This window comes from Chiloscyllium punctatum, chromosome 21 (assembly GCF_047496795.1).
Source record: "Chiloscyllium punctatum isolate Juve2018m chromosome 21, sChiPun1.3, whole genome shotgun sequence".
NCBI classification, from domain to species: Eukaryota; Metazoa; Chordata; class Chondrichthyes; order Orectolobiformes; family Hemiscylliidae; genus Chiloscyllium; species Chiloscyllium punctatum.
In genome coordinates, this window is record NC_092759.1 from 57,610,134 (window position 1) to 57,629,262 (window position 19,129).

Consider the following 19,129-nt stretch of genomic DNA (forward strand, 5'->3'; position numbering starts at 1 on the left):
AAGGAGCTGGAGCAGCGTCACTGCTTCCTCCGGTATTATAGAAATTAAAGGAGCTGGAGCAGCGTCACTGCTTCCTCCTGTATTATAGAAAATAAATGAGCTGGAGCAGCGTCACTGCTACCTTCTGTATTATAGAATACAAAGGAGCTGGAGCAGCGTCACTGCTTCCTCCTGTATTATAGAAAATAAAGGAGCTGGAGCAGCGTCTCTGCTTCCTCCTGTATTATAGACAATAAAGGAGCTGGAGCAGCGTCACTGCTTCCTCCTGTATTATAGAAAAGAAATTAACTGGAGCGGAGTCACTGCTTCCTCCTGATATATAGAAAATAAAGGAGCTGGAGCAGCGTCACTGCTTCCTCCTGTATTATAGAAAATAAAGGAGCTGGAGCAGCGTCTCTGCTTCCTACTGTATTATAGACAATAAAGGAGCTGGAGCAGCGTCACTGCTTCCTCCTGTATTATAGAAAATAAAGGAGCTGGAGCAGCGTCTCTGCTTCCTCCTGTATTATAGAAAATAAAGGAGTTGGAGCAGAGTCACTGCTTTTTCCTGTATTACAGAAAATAAAGGAGCTGGAGCAGCGTCACTGCTTCCTCCTGTATTATAGAAAATAAAAGAGCTGCAGCAGCGTCTCTGCTTCCTCCTGTATTATAGAAAATTAAAGAGCTGAAGCAGCGTGTCTGCTTCCTCCTGTATTATAGACAATAAAGGAGCTGAAGCAGAGTCACTGCTTCCTCCTGTATTACAGAAAATAAAGGAGCTGGAGCAGCGTCACTGCTTCCTCCTGTATTATAGAAAATAAAGGAGCTGGAGCAGCGTCACTGCTTCCTCCTGTATTATAGAAAATAAAGGAGCTGAAGCAGAGTCACTGCTTCCTCCTGTATTACAAAAAATAAAGGAGCTGGAGCAGAGTCACTGCTTCCTCCTGTATTACAGAAAATAAAGGAGCTGGAGCAGCGTCACTGCTTCCTCCTGTATTATAGAAAATAAAAGAGCTGCAGCAGCGTCTCTGCTTCCTCCTGTATTATAGAAAATTAAAGAGCTGGAGCAGCGTCTCTGCTTCCTCCTGTATTATAGACAATAAAGGAGCTGAAGCAGAGTCACTGCTTCCTCCTGTATTACAGAAAATAAAGGAGCTGGAGCAGCGTCACTGCTTCCTCCTGTATTATAGAAAATAAAGGAGCTGGAGCAGCGTCTCTGCTTCCTCCTGTATTATAGAAAATAAAGGAGCTGAAGCAGAGTCACTGCTTCCTCCTGTATTACAAAAAATAAAGGAGCTGGAGCAGAGTCACTGCTTCCTCCTGTATTATAGAAAATAAAGGAGCTGGAGCAGAGTCACTGCTTCCTCCTGTATTATAGAAAATAAAGGAGCTGAAGCAGCGTCACTGCTTCCTCCTGTATTATAGAAAATAAAGGAGCTGGAGCATCGTCACTGCTTCCTCCAGTATTATAGAAAATAAAGGAGCTGGAGCATCGTCACTGCTTCCTCCAGTATTATAGAAAATAAAGGAGCTGGAGCATCTTCACTGCTTCCTCCTGTATTATAGGAAATAAAGGAGCTGGAGCAGAGTTTCTGCTTCCTCCTGTATTATAAAAAATAAAGGAGCTGGGGCAGCGTCTCTTCTTCCTCCTCTATTGTAGAAAATAAAGGAGCTGGAGCAGCGTCACTGCTTCCTCCTGTATTACAGAAAATAAAGGAGCTGGAGCAGCGTCACTGCTTCCTCTTGTATTATAAAAATAAAGGAGCTGGTTCAGCCTCACTGCTTCCACCTGTATTATAGAAAATAAATTAACTGGAGCGGAGTCACTGCTTCGTCCTGATTTATAGAAAATAAAGGTGCTGGAGCAGCGTCACTGCTTCCTCCTGTATTATAGAAAATAAAGGAGCTGGAGCAGCGTCTCTGCTTCCTCCTGTATTATAGAAAATAAAGGAGCTGGAGCAGCGTCACTGCTTCCTCCTGTATTATAGAATATAAAGGAGCTGGAGCAGCGTCACTGCTTCCTCCTGTATTATAGAAAATAAAGGAGCCGGAGAAGCGTAACTGCTTCCTACTGTATTCTAGAAAATGAAGGAGCTGGAGCAGCGTCACTGCTTCCTCCTGTATTATAGAAAATAAAGGAGCTGGAGCAGCGTCACCGCTTCCTCCTGTATTATAGAAAATAAAGGAGCTGGATCATAGTCACTGCTTCCTCCTGTATTATAGAAAATAAAGGAACTGGAGCAGGGTCACTGCTTCCTTCTGTGTTATAGATAATAAAGGAGCTGGAGCAGCGTCACTGCTTCTTCCTGTCTTATAGAAAATAAAGGAGTTGGAGCAACGTCTCTGCTTCCCTTGTGTTATTGAAAATAACGGAGCTGGAGCAGCGTCACTGCTTCCTCCTGTATTATAGAAAATATAGGAGCTGGAGCATCGTCACTGCTTCCTCATGTATTATAGAAAATAAAGGAGCTGGAGCAGCGTCACTGCTTCCTCCTGTATTATAGAAAATAAAGGAGCTGGAGCAGCGTCTCTGCTTCCTCCTGTATTATAGAAAATAAAGGAGCCGGAGCAGCGTCACTGCTTCGTCCTGTATTATAGAAATTAAAGGAGCTGAAGCAGAGTCACTGCTTCCTCCTGTATTACAGAAAATAAAGGAGCTGGAGCAGCGTCACTGCTTCCTCCTGTATTATAGAAAATAAAGGAGCTGAAGCAGAGTCACTGCTTCCTCCTGTATTACAGAAAATAAAGGAGCTGGAGCAGCGTCACTGCTTCCTCCTGTATTATAGAAAATAAAGGAGCTGGAGCAGCGTCTCTGCTTCCTCCTGTATTATAGAAAATAAAGGAGCTGGAGCAGCGTCTCTGCTTCCTCCTGTATTATAGACAAGAAAGGAGCTGAAGCAGAGTCACTGCTTCCTCCTGTATTACAGAAAATAAAGGAGCTGGAGCAGCGTCACTGCTTCCTCCTGTATTATAGAAAATAAAGGAGCTGGAGCAGCGTCTCTGCTTCCTCCTGTATTATAGAAAATATAGGAGCTGAAGCAGAGTCACTGCTTCCTCCTGTATTACAGAAAATAAAGGAGCTGGAGCAGCGTCACTGCTTCCTCCTGTATTATAGAAAATAAAGCAGCTGGAGCAGAGTCACTGCTTCCTCCTGTATTATAGAAAATAAAGGAGCTGGAGCAGCGTCTCTGCTTCCTCCTGTATTATAGAAAATAAAGGAGCCCGAGCAGCGTCACAGCTTCGTCCTGTATTATAGAAATTAAAGGAGCTGAAGCAGAGTCACTGCTTCCTCCTGTATTACAGAAAATAAAGGAGCTGGAGCAGTGTCACTGCTTCCTCCTGTATTATAGAAAATAAAGGAGCTGGAGCAGCGTCTCTGCTTCCTCCTGTATTATAGAAAATAAAGGAGCTGAAGCAGAGTCACTGCTTCCGCCTGTATTACAGAAAATAAAGGAGCTGGAGCAGCGTCACTGCTTCCTCCTGTATTATAGAAAATAAAGGAGCTGGAGCAGCGTCTCTGCTTCCTCCTGTATTATAGAAAATAAAGGAGCTGGAGCAGCGCCTCTGCTTCCTCCTGTATTATAGACAATAAAGGAGCTGAAGCAGAGTCACTGCTTCCTCCTGTATTACAGAAAATAAAGGAGCTGGAGCAGCGTCACTGCTTCCTCCTGTATTATAGAAAATAAAGGAGCTCGAGCAGCGTCTCTGCTTCCTCCTGTATTATAGAAAATATAGGAGCTGAAGCAGAGTCACTGCTTCCTCCTGTATTACAGAAAATAAAGGAGCTGGAGCAGCGTCACTGCTTCCTCCTGTATTATAGAAAATAAATGAGCTGGAGCAGAGTCACTGCTTCCTCCTGTATTATAGAAAATAAAGGAGCTGGAGCAGCGTCACTGCTTCCTCCTGTATTATAGAAAATAAAGGAGCTGGAGCAGCGTCACTGCTTCCTCCTGTATTACAGAAAATAAAGGAGCTGGAGCAGCGTCACTGCTTCCTCCTGTATTATAGAAAATAAAGGAGCTGGAGCAGCGTCACTGCTTCCTCCGGTATTATAGAAATTAAAGGAGCTGGAGCAGCGTCACTGCTTCCTCCTGTATTATAGAAAATAAAGGAGCTGGAGCAGCGTCACTGCTTCCTCCTGTATTATAGAAAATATAGGAGCTGGAGCAGCGTGACTACTTCCTCCTGTATTATGGAAAATAAAGGAGCTGGAGCAGCGTCACTGCTTCCCTCTGTATTATAGATAATAAAGGAGCTGGAGCAGCGTCACTGCTTCCTCCTGTATTATAGAAAATAAAGGAGCTGGAGCAGCGTCACTGCTTCCTCCTGTATTATAGAAAATAAAGGAGCTGGAGCAGCGTCACTGCTACCTTCTGTATTATAGAAAACAAAGGAGCTGGAGCAGCGTCACTGCTTCTTCCTGTATTATAGAAAATAAAGGAGTTGGAGCAACGTCTCTGCTTCCCCTTGTATGAAAGAAAATAACTGAGCTGGAGTAGCGTCACTGCTTCCTCCTGTATTATAGAAAATAAAGGAGCCGGAGCAGCGTCACTGCTTCCTCTTGTATTATAGAAAATAAAGGAGCTGGAGCAGCGTCACTGCTTCCCTCTGTATTATAGAAAATAAAACAGCTGGAGCAGCGTCACTGCTTCCTCCTGTATTATAGAAAATAAAGGAGCTGGAGCAGCGTCACTGCTTCGTCCTGTATTATAGAAAATAAAGGAGCTGGAGCAGCGTCACTGTTTCCTCTTGTATTATAAAAATAAAGGAGCTGGAGCAGCGTCACTGCTTCCTCCTGTATTACAGAAAATAAAGGAGCTGGAGCAGCGTCACTGCTTCCTCCTGTATTATAGAAAATAAAGGAGCTGGAGCAGCGTCACTGCTTCCTCCGGTATTATAGAAATTAAAGGAGCTGGAGCAGCGTCACTGCTTCCTCCTGATTTATAGAAAATAAAGGAGCTGGAGCAGCGTCAATGCTTCCTACTGTATTATAGAAAATAAAGGAGCTGGAGCAGCGTCTCTGCTTCCTCCTGTATTATAGACAATAAAGGAGCGGGAGCAGCGTCACTGCTTCCTCCTGTATTATAGAAAATAAAGGAGCCGGAGAAGCGTCACTGCTTCCTCCTGTATTATAGAAAATAAAGGAGCTGGAGCAGCGTCACTGCTTCCTCCTGTATTCTAGAAAATGAAGGAGCTGGAGCAGCGTCACTGCTTCCTCCTGTATTATAGAAAATAAAGGAGCTGGAGCAGCGTCACTGCTTCCTCTTGTATTATAGAAAATAAATGAGCTGGAGCAGCGTCTCTGCTTCCTCCTGTATTATAGAAAGTAAAGGAGCTGGAGCAGCGTCACTGCTTCCTCCTGTATTATAGAAAATAAAGGAGCTGGAGCAGCGTCACTGCTTCCTCCTGTATTGTAGAAAATAAAGGAGCTGGAGCAGCGTCTCTGCTTCCTCCTGTAATATAGAAAATAAAGGAGCCCGAGCAGCGTCACTGCTTCGTCCTGTATTATAGAAATTAAAGGAGCTGAAGCAGAGTCACTGCTTGCTCCTGTATTACAGAAAATAAAGGAGCTGGAGCAGCGTCACTGCTTCCTCCTGTATTATAGAAAATAAAGGAGCTGGAGCAGCGTCACTGCTTCCTCCTGTATTGTAGAAAATAAAGGAGCTGGAGCAGCGTCTCTGCTTCCTCCTGTATTATAGAAAATAAAGGAGCCCGAGCAGCGTCACTGCTTCGTCCAGTATTATAGAAATTAAAGGAGCTGAAGCAGAGTCACTGCTTCCTCCTGTATTACAGAAAATAAAGGAGCTGGAGCAGCGTCTCTGCTTCCTCCTGTATTATAGAAAATAAAGGAGCCGGTGCAGCCTCACTGCTTCGTCCTGTATTATAGAAAATAAAGGAGCTGCAGCAGCGTCACTGCTTCCCCCTGTATTATAGAAAATAAAGGAGCTGGAGCAGCGTCACTGCTTCCTCCGGTATTATAGAAATTAAAGGAGCTGGAGCAGCGTCACTGCTTCCTCCTGTATTATAGAAAATAAAGGAGCTGGAGCAGCGTCACTGCTTCTTCCTGTATTATAGAAAATAAAGGAGTTGGAGCAACGTCTCTGCTTCCTCCTGTATTATAGAAAATAAAGGAGCTGGAGCAGCGTCTCTGCTTCCTCCTGTATTATAGATAATAAAGGAGCTGGAGCGGCGTTACTGCTTCCTCTTGTTTTATAGAAAATAAAGGAGCTGGTGCAGCGTCACTGATTCCTCCTGTATTATAGATAATAAAGGAGCTGGATCAGCGTCACTGCTTCCTCCTGTATTATAGATAATAAAGGAGCTGGAGCAGCGTCACTGCTTCCTCCTGTATTATAGATAATAAAGGAGCTGGAGCAGCGTCACTGCTTCCTCCTGTATTATAGAAAATAAAGGAGCTGGAGCAGCGTCACTGCTTCCTCTTGTATTATAGAAAATACAGGAGCTGGAGCAGATCCCTGCTTCCTCCTGTATTATAGAAAATAAAGGAGCCGGAGCATCGTCACTGCTTCGTCCCGTATTATAGAAATTAAAGGAGCTGGAGCAGCGTCACTGCTTCCTCCTGTATTATAGAAAATAAGGGAGCTGGAGCAGCGTCCCTGCTTCCTCCTGTATTATAGAAAATAAAGGAGCTGGAGCAGCGTCACTGCTTCCTCCTGTATTATAGAAAATAAAGGAGCTGGAGCAGCGTCACTGCTTCCTCCTGTATTATAGAAAATAAAGGAGCTGGAGCAGCGTCACTGCTTCCTCCTGTATTATAGAAATTAAAGGAGCTGGAGCAGCGTCACTGCTTCCTCCTGTATTATAGAAAATAAAGGAGCTGGAGCAGCGTCACTGCTTCCTCCGGTATTATAGAAATTAAAGGAGCTGGAGCAGCCTCACTGCTTCCTCCTGTATTATAGAAAATAAAGGAGCTGGAGCAGCGTCACTGCAACCTTCTGTATTATAGAAAACAAAGGAGCTGGAGCAGCGTCACTGCTTCCTCCTGTATTATAGAAAATAAAGGAGCCGGAGCAGCGTCACTGCTTCCTCCTGAATTATGGAAAATAAAGGAGCTGGAGCAGCGTCACTGCTTCTCTCTGTATTATAGAAAATATAGGAGCTGGAGCAGCGTCACTGCTTCCTCTTGTATTATAGAAAATAAAGGAGCTGGAGCAGCGTCACTGCTTCCTCTTGTATTATAGAAAATAAAGGAGCTGGAGCAGCGTCACTGCTTCCTCTTGTATTATAGAAAATAAAGGAGCTGGAGCAGCGTCACTGCTTCCTCTTGTATTATAGAAAATAAAGGAGCTGGAGCAGCGTCTCTGCTTCCTCCTGTATTATAGACAATAAAGGAGCTGGAGCAGCGTCTCTGCTTCCTCCTGTATTATAGAAAATAAGGAGCTGGAGCAGCGTCTCTGCTTCCTCCTGTATTATAGACAATAAAGGAGCTGAAGCAGAGTCACTGCTTCCTCCTGTGTTACAGAAAATAAAGGAGCTGGAGCGGCGTCACTGCTTCCTCCTGTATTATAGAAAATAAAGGAGCTGGAGCAGCGTCTCTGCTTCCTCCTGTATTATAGAAAATATAGGAGCTGAAGCAGAGTCACTGCTTCCTCCTGTATTACAGAAAATAAAGGAGCTGGAGCAGCGTCACTGCCTCCTCCTGTATTATAGAAATTAAAGGAGCTGGAGCAGCGTCACTGCTTCCTCCTGATTTATAGAAAATAAAGGAGCTGGAGCAGCGTCACTGCTTCCTCCTGTATTATAGACAATAAAGGAGCGGGAGCAGCGTCACTGCTTCCTCCTGTATTATAGAAAATAAAGGAGCTGGAGCAGCGTCTCTGCTTCCTCCTGTATTATAGACAATAAAGGATAGGGAGCAGCGTCTCTGCTTCCTCCTGTATTATAGAAAATAAAGGAGCTGAAGCAGAGTCACTTCTTCCTCCTGTATTACAGAAAATAAAGGAGCTGGAGCAGCGTCACTGCTTCCTCCTGTATTATAGAAAATAAAGGAGCTGGAGCATCGTCTCTGCTTCCTCCAGTATTATAGAAAATAAAGGAGCTGGAGCATCGTCACTGCTTCCTCCAGTATTATAGAAAATAAAGGAGCTGGAGCATCGTCACTGCTTCCTGTATTATAGAAAATAAAGGAGCTGGAGCAGAGTTTCTGCTTCCTCCTGTATTATAGAAAATAAAGGAGCTGGAGCAGCGTCACTGCTTCCTCCTGTATTATAGAAATTAAAGGAGCTGGAGCAGCGTCACTGCTTCCTCCTGTATTATAGAAAATAAAGGAGCTGGAGCAGCGTCACTGCTTCTCTCTGTATTATAGAAAATAAAGGAGCTGGAGCAGCGTCACTGCTTCCTCCTTTATTATGGAAAATAAAAGAGCTGGAGCAGCGTCACTGCTTCTTCCTTTATTATAGAAAATAAAGGAGTTGGAGCAACGTCTCTGCTTCCCCTTGTATGAAAGAAAATAACTGAGCTGGAGTAGCGTCACTGCTTCCTCCTGTATTATGGAAAATAAAGGAGCCGGAGCAGCGTCACTGCTTCCTCCTGTTTTATAGAAAATAAAATAGCTGGAGCAGCGTCACTGCTTCCTCCTGTATTATAGAAAATAAAGGAGCTGGAGCAGCGTCACTGCTTCCTCCTGTATTATAGAAAATAAAGGAGCTGGAGCAGCGTCACTGCTTCCTCTTGTATTATAAAAATAAAGGAGCTGGAGCAGCGTCACTGATTCCTCCTGTATTATAGAAAATAAATTAACTGGAGCGGAGTCACTGCTCCCTCCTGATTTATAGAAAATAAAGGAGCTGGAGTAGCGTCTCTGCTTCCTCCTGTATTATAGAAAATAAAGGAGCTGGAGCGGCGTCACTGCTTCCTCCTGTATTATAGAAAATAAAGGAGCTGGAGCAGCGTCACCGCTTCCTCCTGTATTATAGAAATTAAAGGAGCTGGAGCAGCGTCACTGCTTCCTCCTGATTTATAGAAAATAAAGGAGCTGGAGCAGCGTCACTGCTTCCTACTGTATTATAGAAAATAAAGGAGCTGGAGCAGCGTCTCTGCTTCCTCCTGTATTATAGACAATAAAGGAGCGGGAGCAGCGTCACTGCTTCCTCCTGTATTATAGAAAATAAAGGAGCCGGAGAAGCGTCACTGCTTCCTCCTGTATTATAGAAAATAAAGGAGCTGGAGCAGCGTCACTGCTTCCTCCTGTATTCTAGAAAATGAAGGAGCTGGAGCAGCGTCACTGCTTCCTCCTGTATTATAGAAAATAAAGGAGCTGGAGCAGCGTCACTGCTTCCTCTTGTATTATAGAAAATAAATGAGCTGGAGCAGCGTCTCTGCTTCCTCCTGTATTATAGAAAGTAAAGGAGCTGGAGCAGCGTCACTGCTTCCTCCTGTATTATAGAAAATAAAGGAGCTGGAGCAGCGTCACTGCTTCCTCCTGTATTGTAGAAAATAAAGGAGCTGGAGCAGCGTCTCTGCTTCCTCCTGTATTATAGAAAATAAAGGAGCCCGAGCAGCGTCACTGCTTCGTCCTGTATTATAGAAATTAAAGGAGCTGAAGCAGAGTCACTGCTTGCTCCTGTATTACAGAAAATAAAGGAGCTGGAGCAGCGTCACTGCTTCCTCCTGTATTATAGAAAATAAAGGAGCTGGAGCAGCGTCACTGCTTCCTCCTGTATTGTAGAAAATAAAGGAGCTGGAGCAGCGTCTCTGCTTCCTCCTGTATTATAGAAAATAAAGGAGCCCGAGCAGCGTCACTGCTTCGTCCAGTATTATAGAAATTAAAGGAGCTGAAGCAGAGTCACTGCTTCCTCCTGTATTACAGAAAATAAAGGAGCTGGAGCAGCGTCTCTGCTTCCTCCTGTATTATAGAAAATAAAGGAGCCGGTGCAGCCTCACTGCTTCGTCCTGTATTATAGAAAATAAAGGAGCTGCAGCAGCGTCACTGCTTCCCCCTGTATTATAGAAAATAAAGGAGCTGGAGCAGCGTCACTGCTTCCTCCGGTATTATAGAAATTAAAGGAGCTGGAGCAGCGTCACTGCTTCCTCCTGTATTATAGAAAATAAAGGAGCTGGAGCAGCGTCACTGCTTCTTCCTGTATTATAGAAAATAAAGGAGTTGGAGCAACGTCTCTGCTTCCTCCTGTATTATAGAAAATAAAGGAGCTGGAGCAGCGTCTCTGCTTCCTCCTGTATTATAGATAATAAAGGAGCTGGAGCGGCGTTACTGCTTCCTCTTGTTTTATAGAAAATAAAGGAGCTGGTGCAGCGTCACTGATTCCTCCTGTATTATAGATAATAAAGGAGCTGGATCAGCGTCACTGCTTCCTCCTGTATTATAGATAATAAAGGAGCTGGAGCAGCGTCACTGCTTCCTCCTGTATTATAGATAATAAAGGAGCTGGAGCAGCGTCACTGCTTCCTCCTGTATTATAGAAAATAAAGGAGCTGGAGCAGCGTCACTGCTTCCTCTTGTATTATAGAAAATACAGGAGCTGGAGCAGATCCCTGCTTCCTCCTGTATTATAGAAAATAAAGGAGCCGGAGCATCGTCACTGCTTCGTCCCGTATTATAGAAATTAAAGGAGCTGGAGCAGCGTCACTGCTTCCTCCTGTATTATAGAAAATAAAGGAGCTGGAGCAGCGTCCCTGCTTCCTCCTGTATTATAGAAAATAAAGGAGCTGGAGCAGCGTCACTGCTTCCTCCTGTATTATAGAAAATAAAGGAGCTGGAGCAGCGTCACTGCTTCCTCCTGTATTATAGAAAATAAAGGAGCTGGAGCAGCGTCCCTGCTTCCTCCTGTATTATAGAAAATAAAGGAGCCGGTGCAGCGTCACCGCTTCCTCCTGTATTATAGAAATTAAAGGAGCTGGAGCAGCGTCACTGCTTCCTCCTGTATTATAGAAAATAAAGGAGCTGGAGCAGCGTCACTGCTTCCTCCTGTATTATAGAAAATAAAGGAGCTGGAGCAGCGTCACTGCTTCCTCCGGTATTATAGAAATTAAAGGAGCTGGAGCAGCCTCACTGCTTCCTCCTGTATTATAGAAAATAAAGGAGCTGGAGCAGCGTCACTGCAACCTTCTGTATTATAGAAAACAAAGGAGCTGGAGCAGCGTCACTGCTTCCTCCTGTATTATAGAAAATAAAGGAGCTGGAGCAGCGTCACTGCTTCCTCCGGTATTATAGAAATTAAAGGAGCTGGAGCAGCCTCACTGCTTCCTCCTGTATTATAGAAAATAAAGGAGCTGGAGCAGCGTCACTGCAACCTTCTGTATTATAGAAAACAAAGGAGCTGGAGCAGCGTCACTGCTTCCTCCTGTATTATAGAAAATAAAGGAGCCGGAGCAGCGTCACTGCTTCCTCCTGAATTATGGAAAATAAAGGAGCTGGAGCAGCGTCACTGCTTCTCTCTGTATTATAGAAAATATAGGAGCTGGAGCAGCGTCACTGCTTCCTCTTGTATTATAGAAAATAAAGGAGCTGGAGCAGCGTCACTGCTTCCTCTTGTATTATAGAAAATAAAGGAGCTAGAGCAGCGTCACTGCTTCCTCTTGTATTATAGAAAATAAAGGAGCTGGAGCAGCGTCACTGCTTCCTCTTGTATTATAGAAAATAAAGGAGCTGGAGCAGCGTCTCTGCTTCCTCCTGTATTATAGACAATAAAGGAGCTGGAGCAGCGTCTCTGCTTCCTCCTGTATTATAGAAAATAAGGAGCTGGAGCAGCGTCTCTGCTTCCTCCTGTATTATAGACAATAAAGGAGCTGAAGCAGAGTCACTGCTTCCTCCTGTGTTACAGAAAATAAAGGAGCTGGAGCGGCGTCACTGCTTCCTCCTGTATTATAGAAAATAAAGGAGCTGGAGCAGCGTCTCTGCTTCCTCCTGTATTATAGAAAATATAGGAGCTGAAGCAGAGTCACTGCTTCCTCCTGTATTACAGAAAATAAAGGAGCTGGAGCAGCGTCACTGCCTCCTCCTGTATTATAGAAATTAAAGGAGCTGGAGCAGCGTCACTGCTTCCTCCTGATTTATAGAAAATAAAGGAGCTGGAGCAGCGTCACTGCTTCCTCCTGTATTATAGACAATAAAGGAGCGGGAGCAGCGTCACTGCTTCCTCCTGTATTATAGAAAATAAAGGAGCTGGAGCAGCGTCTCTGCTTCCTCCTGTATTATAGACAATAAAGGATAGGGAGCAGCGTCTCTGCTTCCTCCTGTATTATAGAAAATAAAGGAGCTGAAGCAGAGTCACTTCTTCCTCCTGTATTACAGAAAATAAAGGAGCTGGAGCAGCGTCACTGCTTCCTCCTGTATTATAGAAAATAAAGGAGCTGGAGCATCGTCTCTGCTTCCTCCAGTATTATAGAAAATAAAGGAGCTGGAGCATCGTCACTGCTTCCTCCAGTATTATAGAAAATAAAGGAGCTGGAGCATCGTCACTGCTTCCTGTATTATAGAAAATAAAGGAGCTGGAGCAGAGTTTCTGCTTCCTCCTGTATTATAGAAAATAAAGGAGCTGGAGCAGCGTCACTGCTTCCTCCTGTATTATAGAAATTAAAGGAGCTGGAGCAGCGTCACTGCTTCCTCCTGTATTATAGAAAATAAAGGAGCTGGAGCAGCGTCACTGCTTCTCTCTGTATTATAGAAAATAAAGGAGCTGGAGCAGCGTCACTGCTTCCTCCTTTATTATGGAAAATAAAAGAGCTGGAGCAGCGTCACTGCTTCTTCCTTTATTATAGAAAATAAAGGAGTTGGAGCAACGTCTCTGCTTCCCCTTGTATGAAAGAAAATAACTGAGCTGGAGTAGCGTCACTGCTTCCTCCTGTATTATGGAAAATAAAGGAGCCGGAGCAGCGTCACTGCTTCCTCCTGTTTTATAGAAAATAAAATAGCTGGAGCAGCGTCACTGCTTCCTCCTGTATTATAGAAAATAAAGGAGCTGGAGCAGCGTCACTGCTTCCTCCTGTATTATAGAAAATAAAGGAGCTGGAGCAGCGTCACTGCTTCCTCTTGTATTATAAAAATAAAGGCGCTGGAGCAGCGTCACTGATTCCTCCTGTATTATAGAAAATAAATTAACTGGAGCGGAGTCACTGCTCCCTCCTGATTTATAGAAAATAAAGGAGCTGGAGTAGCGTCTCTGCTTCCTCCTGTATTATAGAAAATAAAGGAGCTGGAGCGGCGTCACTGCTTCCTCCTGTATTATAGAAAATAAAGGAGCTGGAGCAGCGTCACCGCTTCCTCCTGTATTATAGAAAATAAAGGAGCTGGAGCGGCGTCACTGCTTCCTCCTGTATTATGTAAAATAAAGGAGCTGGAGCAGCGTCACCGCTTCCTCCTGTATTATAGAAAATAAAGGAGCTGGCGCAGCATCACTGCTTCCTCCTGTATTATAGAAAATAAAGGAGCCGGAGAAGCGTCACTGCTTCCTCCTGTATTATAGAAATTAAAGGAGCTGGAGCAGCGCCACTGCTTCCTCCTGTATTATAGAAAATAAAGGAGCTGGAGCAGCATCACTGCTTCCTCCTGTATTATAGAATATAAAGGAGCCGGAGAAGCGTCACTGCTTTCTCCTGTATTCTAGAAAATGTAGGAGCTGGAGCAGCGCCACTGCTTCCTCCTGTATTATAGAAAATAAAGGAGCTGGAGCAGCGTCACTGCTTCCTCCTGTATTATAGAAAATAAAGGAGCTGGAGCAGCGTCTCTGCTTCCTCCTGTATTATAGAAAATAAAGGAGACGGAGCAGCGTCACTGCTTCGTCCTGTATTATAGAAATTAAAGGAGCTGAAGCAGAGTCACTGCTTCCTCCTGTATTACAGAAAATAAAGGAGCTGGAGCAGCGTCTCTGCTTCCTCCTGTATTATAGAAAATAAAGGAGCTGGAGCATCGTCACTGCTTCCTCCGGTATTTTAGAAATTAAAGGAGCTGGAGCAGTGTCACTGCTTCTTCCTGTATTATAGAAAATAAAGGAGCTGGAGCAGCGTCACTGCTTCCTCCTGTATTATAGAAAATAAAGGAGCTGGAGAAGCGTCACTGCTTCCTCCTGTATTATAGAAATTAAAGGAGCTGGAGCAGCGTCACTGCTTCCTCCTGTATTATAGAAAATAAAGGAGCTGGAGCAGCGTCACTGCTTCCTCCTGTATTATAGAAAATAAAGGAGCTGTAGCAGCGTCACTGCTTCTTCCTGTATTATAGAAAATAAAGGAGTTGGAGCAGCGTCTCTGCTTCCTCCTGTATTATAGATAATAAAGGAGCTGGAGCAGCGTCACTGCTTCGTCCTGTATTATAGAAATTAAAGGAGCTGAAGCAGAGTCACTGCTTCCTCCTGTATTACAGAAAATAAAGGAGCTGGAGCAGCGTCTCTGCTTCCTCCTGTATTATAGAAAATAAAGGAGCCGTTGCAGCGTCACTGCTTCATCCTGTATTATAGAAAATAAAGGAGCTGGAGCAGCGTCACTGCTTCCTCCTGTATTACAGAAAATAAAGGAGCTGGAGCAGCGTCACTGCTTCCTCCGGTATTTTAGAAATTAAAGGAGCTGGAGCAGTGTCACTGCTTCCTCCTGTATTATAGAATATAAAGGAGCTGGAGCAGCGTCACTGCTTCTTCCTGTATTATCGAAAATAAAGGAGTTGGAGCAACGTCTCTGCTTCCTCCTGTATTATAGAAAATAAAGGAGCTGGAGCAGCGTCTCTGCTTCCTCCTGTATTATAGATAATAAAGGAGCTGGAGCAGCGTCACTGCTTCCTCTTGTTTTGTAGAAAATAAAGGAGCTGGAGCAGCGTCACTGTTTCCTCCTGTATTATAGAAAATAAAGGAGCTGGAGCAGCGTCTCTGCTTCCTCCTGTATTATAGAAATTAAAGGAGCTGGAGCAGCGTCTCTGCTTCCTCCTGTATTATAGAAAATAAAGGAGCTGAAGCAGAGTCACTGCTTCCTCCTGTATTACAGAAAATAAAGGAGCTGGAGCAGCGTCTCTGCTTCCTCCTGTATTATAGAAAATAAAGGAGCTGAAGCAGAGTCACTGCTTCCTCCTCTATTACAGAAAATAAAGGAGCTGGAGCAGCGTCACTGCTTCCTCCTGTATTATACAAAATAAATGAGCTGGAGCAGAGTCACTGCCTCCTCCTGTATTATAGAAAATAAAGGAGCTGGAGCAGCGTCTCTGCTTCCTCCTGTATTATAGAAAATAAAGGAGCTGGAGCAGCGTCACTGCTTCCACCTGTATTATAGAAAATAAAGGAGCTGAAGCAGAGTCACTGCTTCCTCCTGTATTACAGAAAGTAAAGGAGCTGGAGCAGCGTCACTGCTTCCTCCTGTATTATAGAAAATAAAGGAGCTGGAGCAGCTTCTCTGCTTCCGCCTGTATTATAGAAAATAAAGGAGCTGAAGCAGAGTCACTGCTTCCTCCTGTATTACAGAAAATAAAGGAGCTGGAGCAGCGTCACTGCTTCCTCCTGTATTATAGAAAATAAAGGAGCTGGAGCATCGTCTCTGCTTCCTCCAGTATTATAGAAAATAAAGGAGCTGGAGCATCGTCACTGCTTCCTCCAGTATTATAGAAAATAAAGGAGCTGGAGCATCGTCACTGCTTCCTCCTGTATTATAGAAAATAAAGGAGCTGGAGCAGAGTTTCTGCTTCCTCCTGTATTATAGAAAATAAAGGAGCTGGAGCAGCGTCACTGCTTCCTCCTGTATTATAGAAATTAAAGGAGCTGGAGCAGCGTCACTGCTTCCTCCTGTATTATAGAAAATAAAGGAGCTGGAGCAGCGTCACTGCTTCTCTCTGTATTATAGAAAATAAAGGAGCTGGAGCAGCGTCACTGCTTCCTCCTTTATTATGGAAAATAAAGGAGCTGGAGCAGCGTCACTGCTTCTTCCTTTATTATAGAAAATAAAGGAGTTGGAGCAACGTCTCTGCTTCCCCTTGTATGAAAGAAAATAACTGAGCTGGAGTAGCGTCACTGCTTCCTCCTGTATTATAGAAAATAAAGGAGCCGGAGCAGCGTCACTGCTTCCTCCTGTATTATGGTAAATAAAGGAGCCGGAGCAGCGTCACTGCTTCCTCCTGTTTTATAGAAAATAAAATAGCTGGAGCAGCGTCACTGCTTCCTCCTGTATTATAGAAAATAAAGGAGCTGGAGCAGCGTCACTGCTTCCTCCTGCATTATAGAAAATAAAGGAGCTGGAGCAGCGTCACTGCTTCCTCTTGTATTATAAAAATAAAGGAGCTGGAGCAGCGTCACTGATTCCTCCTGTATTATAGAAAATAAATTAACTGTAGCGGAGTCACTGCTCCCTCCTGATTTATAGAAAATAAAGGAGCTGGAGCAGCGTCACTGCTTCCTCCTGTATTACAGAAAATAAAGGAGCTGGAGCAGCATCACTGCTTCCTCCTGTATTATAGAAAATAAAGGAGCCGGAGAAGCGTCACTGCTTTCTCCTGTATTCTAGAAAATGAAGGAGCTGGAGCAGCGCCACTGCTTCCTCCTGTATTATAGAAAATAAAGGAGCTGGAGCAGCGTCACTGCTTCTTCCTGTATTATAGAAAATAAAGGAGTTGGAGCAACGTCTCTGCTTCCCTTGTGTTATAGAAAATATAGGAGCTGGAGCATCGTCACTGCTTCCTCCGGTATTATAGAAAATACAGGAGCTGGAGCAGCGTCACTGCTTCCTCCTGTATTATAGAAAATAAAGGAGCTGGAGCAGCGTCTCTGCTTCCTCCTGTATTATAGAAAATAAAGGAGCCGGAGCAGCGTCACTGCTTCGTCCTGTATTATAGAAAATAAAGGAGCTGAAGCAGAGTCACTGCTTCCTCCTGTATTACAGAAAATAAAGGAGCTGGAGCAGCGTCACTGCTTCCTCCTGTATTATAGAAAATAAAGGAGCTGGAGCAGCGTCACTGCTTCGTCCTGTATTATAGAAAATAAAGGAGCTGAAGCAGCGTCTCTGCTTCCTCCTGTATTATAGAAAATAAAGGAGACGGAGCAGCGTCACTGCTTCGTCCTGTATTATAGAAATTAAAGGAGCTGCAGCAGAGTCACTGCTTCCTCCTGTATTACAGAAAATAAAGGAGCTGGAGCAGCGTCTCTGCTTCCTCCTGTATTATAGAAATTAAAGGAGCTGCAGCAGAGTCACTGCTTCCTCCTGTATTACAGAAAATAAAGGAGCTGGAGCAGCGTCTCTGCTTCCTCCTGTATTTTAGAAAATAAAGGAGCTGGAGCAGCGTCACTGCTTCCTCCTGTATTACAGAAAATAAAGGAGCTGGAGCAGCATCACTGCTTCCTCCGGTATTTTAGAAATTAAAGGAGCTGGAGCAGCGTCACTGCTTCCTCCTGTATTATAGAAAATAAAGGAGCTGGAGCAGCGTCACTGCTTCTTCCTGTATTATAGAAAATAAAATAGCTGGAGCAGCGTCTCTGCTTCCTCCTGTATTATAGAAAATAAAGGAGCTGGAGCAGCGTCTCTGCTTCCTCCTGAATTATAGATAATAAAGGAGCTGGAGCAGCGTCACTGCTTCCTCCTGTATTATAGAAAATAAAGGAGCTGGAGCAGCGTCACTTCTTCCTCCTGTATTATAGATAATAAAGGAGCTTGAGCAGCGTCACTGCTTCCTCTTGTTTTATAGAAAATAAAGGAGCTGGAGCAGCGTCACTGTTTCCTCCTGTATTATAGAAAATAAAGGAGCTGGAGCAGCGTCACTGCTTCCTCCTGTATTATAGAAAATACAGGAGCAGGAGCAGATCCCTGCTTCCTCCTGTATTATAGAAAATAAAGGAGCCGGAGCAGCGTCACTGCTTCCTCCTGAATTATAGAAAATAAAGGAGCTGTAGCAGCGTCACTGCTTCCTCCTGTATTATAGAAAATAAAGGAGCTGGACCAGCGTCACTGATTCCTCCTGTATTATAGAAAATAAAGGAGCCGGAGCAGCGTCACTGCTTCCTCCTGTATTATAGAAAATAAAGGAGCTGGAGCAGCGTCACTGCTTCCTCCTGAATTATAGAAAATAAAGGAGCTGGAGCAGCGTCACTGCTTCCTTCTGTATTATAGAAAATAAAGGAGCTGGAGCAGCGTCTCTGCTTCCTCCTATATTATAGAAAATAAAGGAGCTGGAGCAGCGTCACTGCTTCCTCCTGTATTATAGAAAATAAAGGAGCTGGAGCAGCGTCACTGCTTCCTCCTGTATTATAGAAAATAAAGGAGCTGGAGCAGCGTCACTGCTTCCCCTTGTATTATAGAAAATAAAGGAGCAGGGGCAGCGTCACTGCTTTCTCCTGTATTATAGAAAATAAAGGAGCTGGAGCAGCGTCACTGCTTCCTCCTGTATTATAGAAAATAAAGGAGCTGGAGCAGCGTCACTGCTTCCTCTTGTCTATAGAAAATAAAGGAGCTGGAACCGCGTCACTGCTTCCTCCTGTATTACAGAAAATAAAGTAGCTGGAACAGCGTCACTGCTTCCGCCTGTATTATAGAAAATAAAGGAGCTGGAGCAGCGTCACTGTTTCCTCCTGTATTATAGAAAATAAAGGAGCTGGATCAGCGTCACTGCTTCCTCTTGTATTATAGAAAATACAGGAGCTGCAGCAGATCTCTGCTTCCTCCTGCATTATAGAAAATAAAGGAGCTGGAGCAGTGTCACTGCTTCCTCCTGTATTATAGAAAATAAAGGAGCTGGAGCAGCGTCACTGCTTCCTCTTGTATTATAGAAAATAAAGGAGCTGGAGCAGCGTCACTGCTTCCTCCTGTATTATAGAAAATAAAGGAGCTGGAGCAGCGTCACTGCTTCCTCTTGTATTATAGAAAATAAAGGAGCTGGAGCAGCGTTACTGCTTCCTCCTGTATTATAGAAAATATGTTGGCATTCTGACCAATGTTCTGATGGAATGGCACTCTGCACTGATTCTCCCATTTCGTGTTTCCATCAAATCTCCCTTTTACTCTTAAACCTGTATTTATTCCTTCATTCACTGATGTCCGACCCCAATTCTCCCATTTCAGGGTGTGCTACTCTAATTCTATCATTTCCTGGTGCCATGCCCCCATTCTCTAATTCAACTCCACTTAGCACCAGGTCTTCCATTCAGTATTTCCCTGCAACAAATCTCCCATTTAGTAGTCTGCTGCCAGAATTCTCTCATCTTGGAGATCCCTGCAT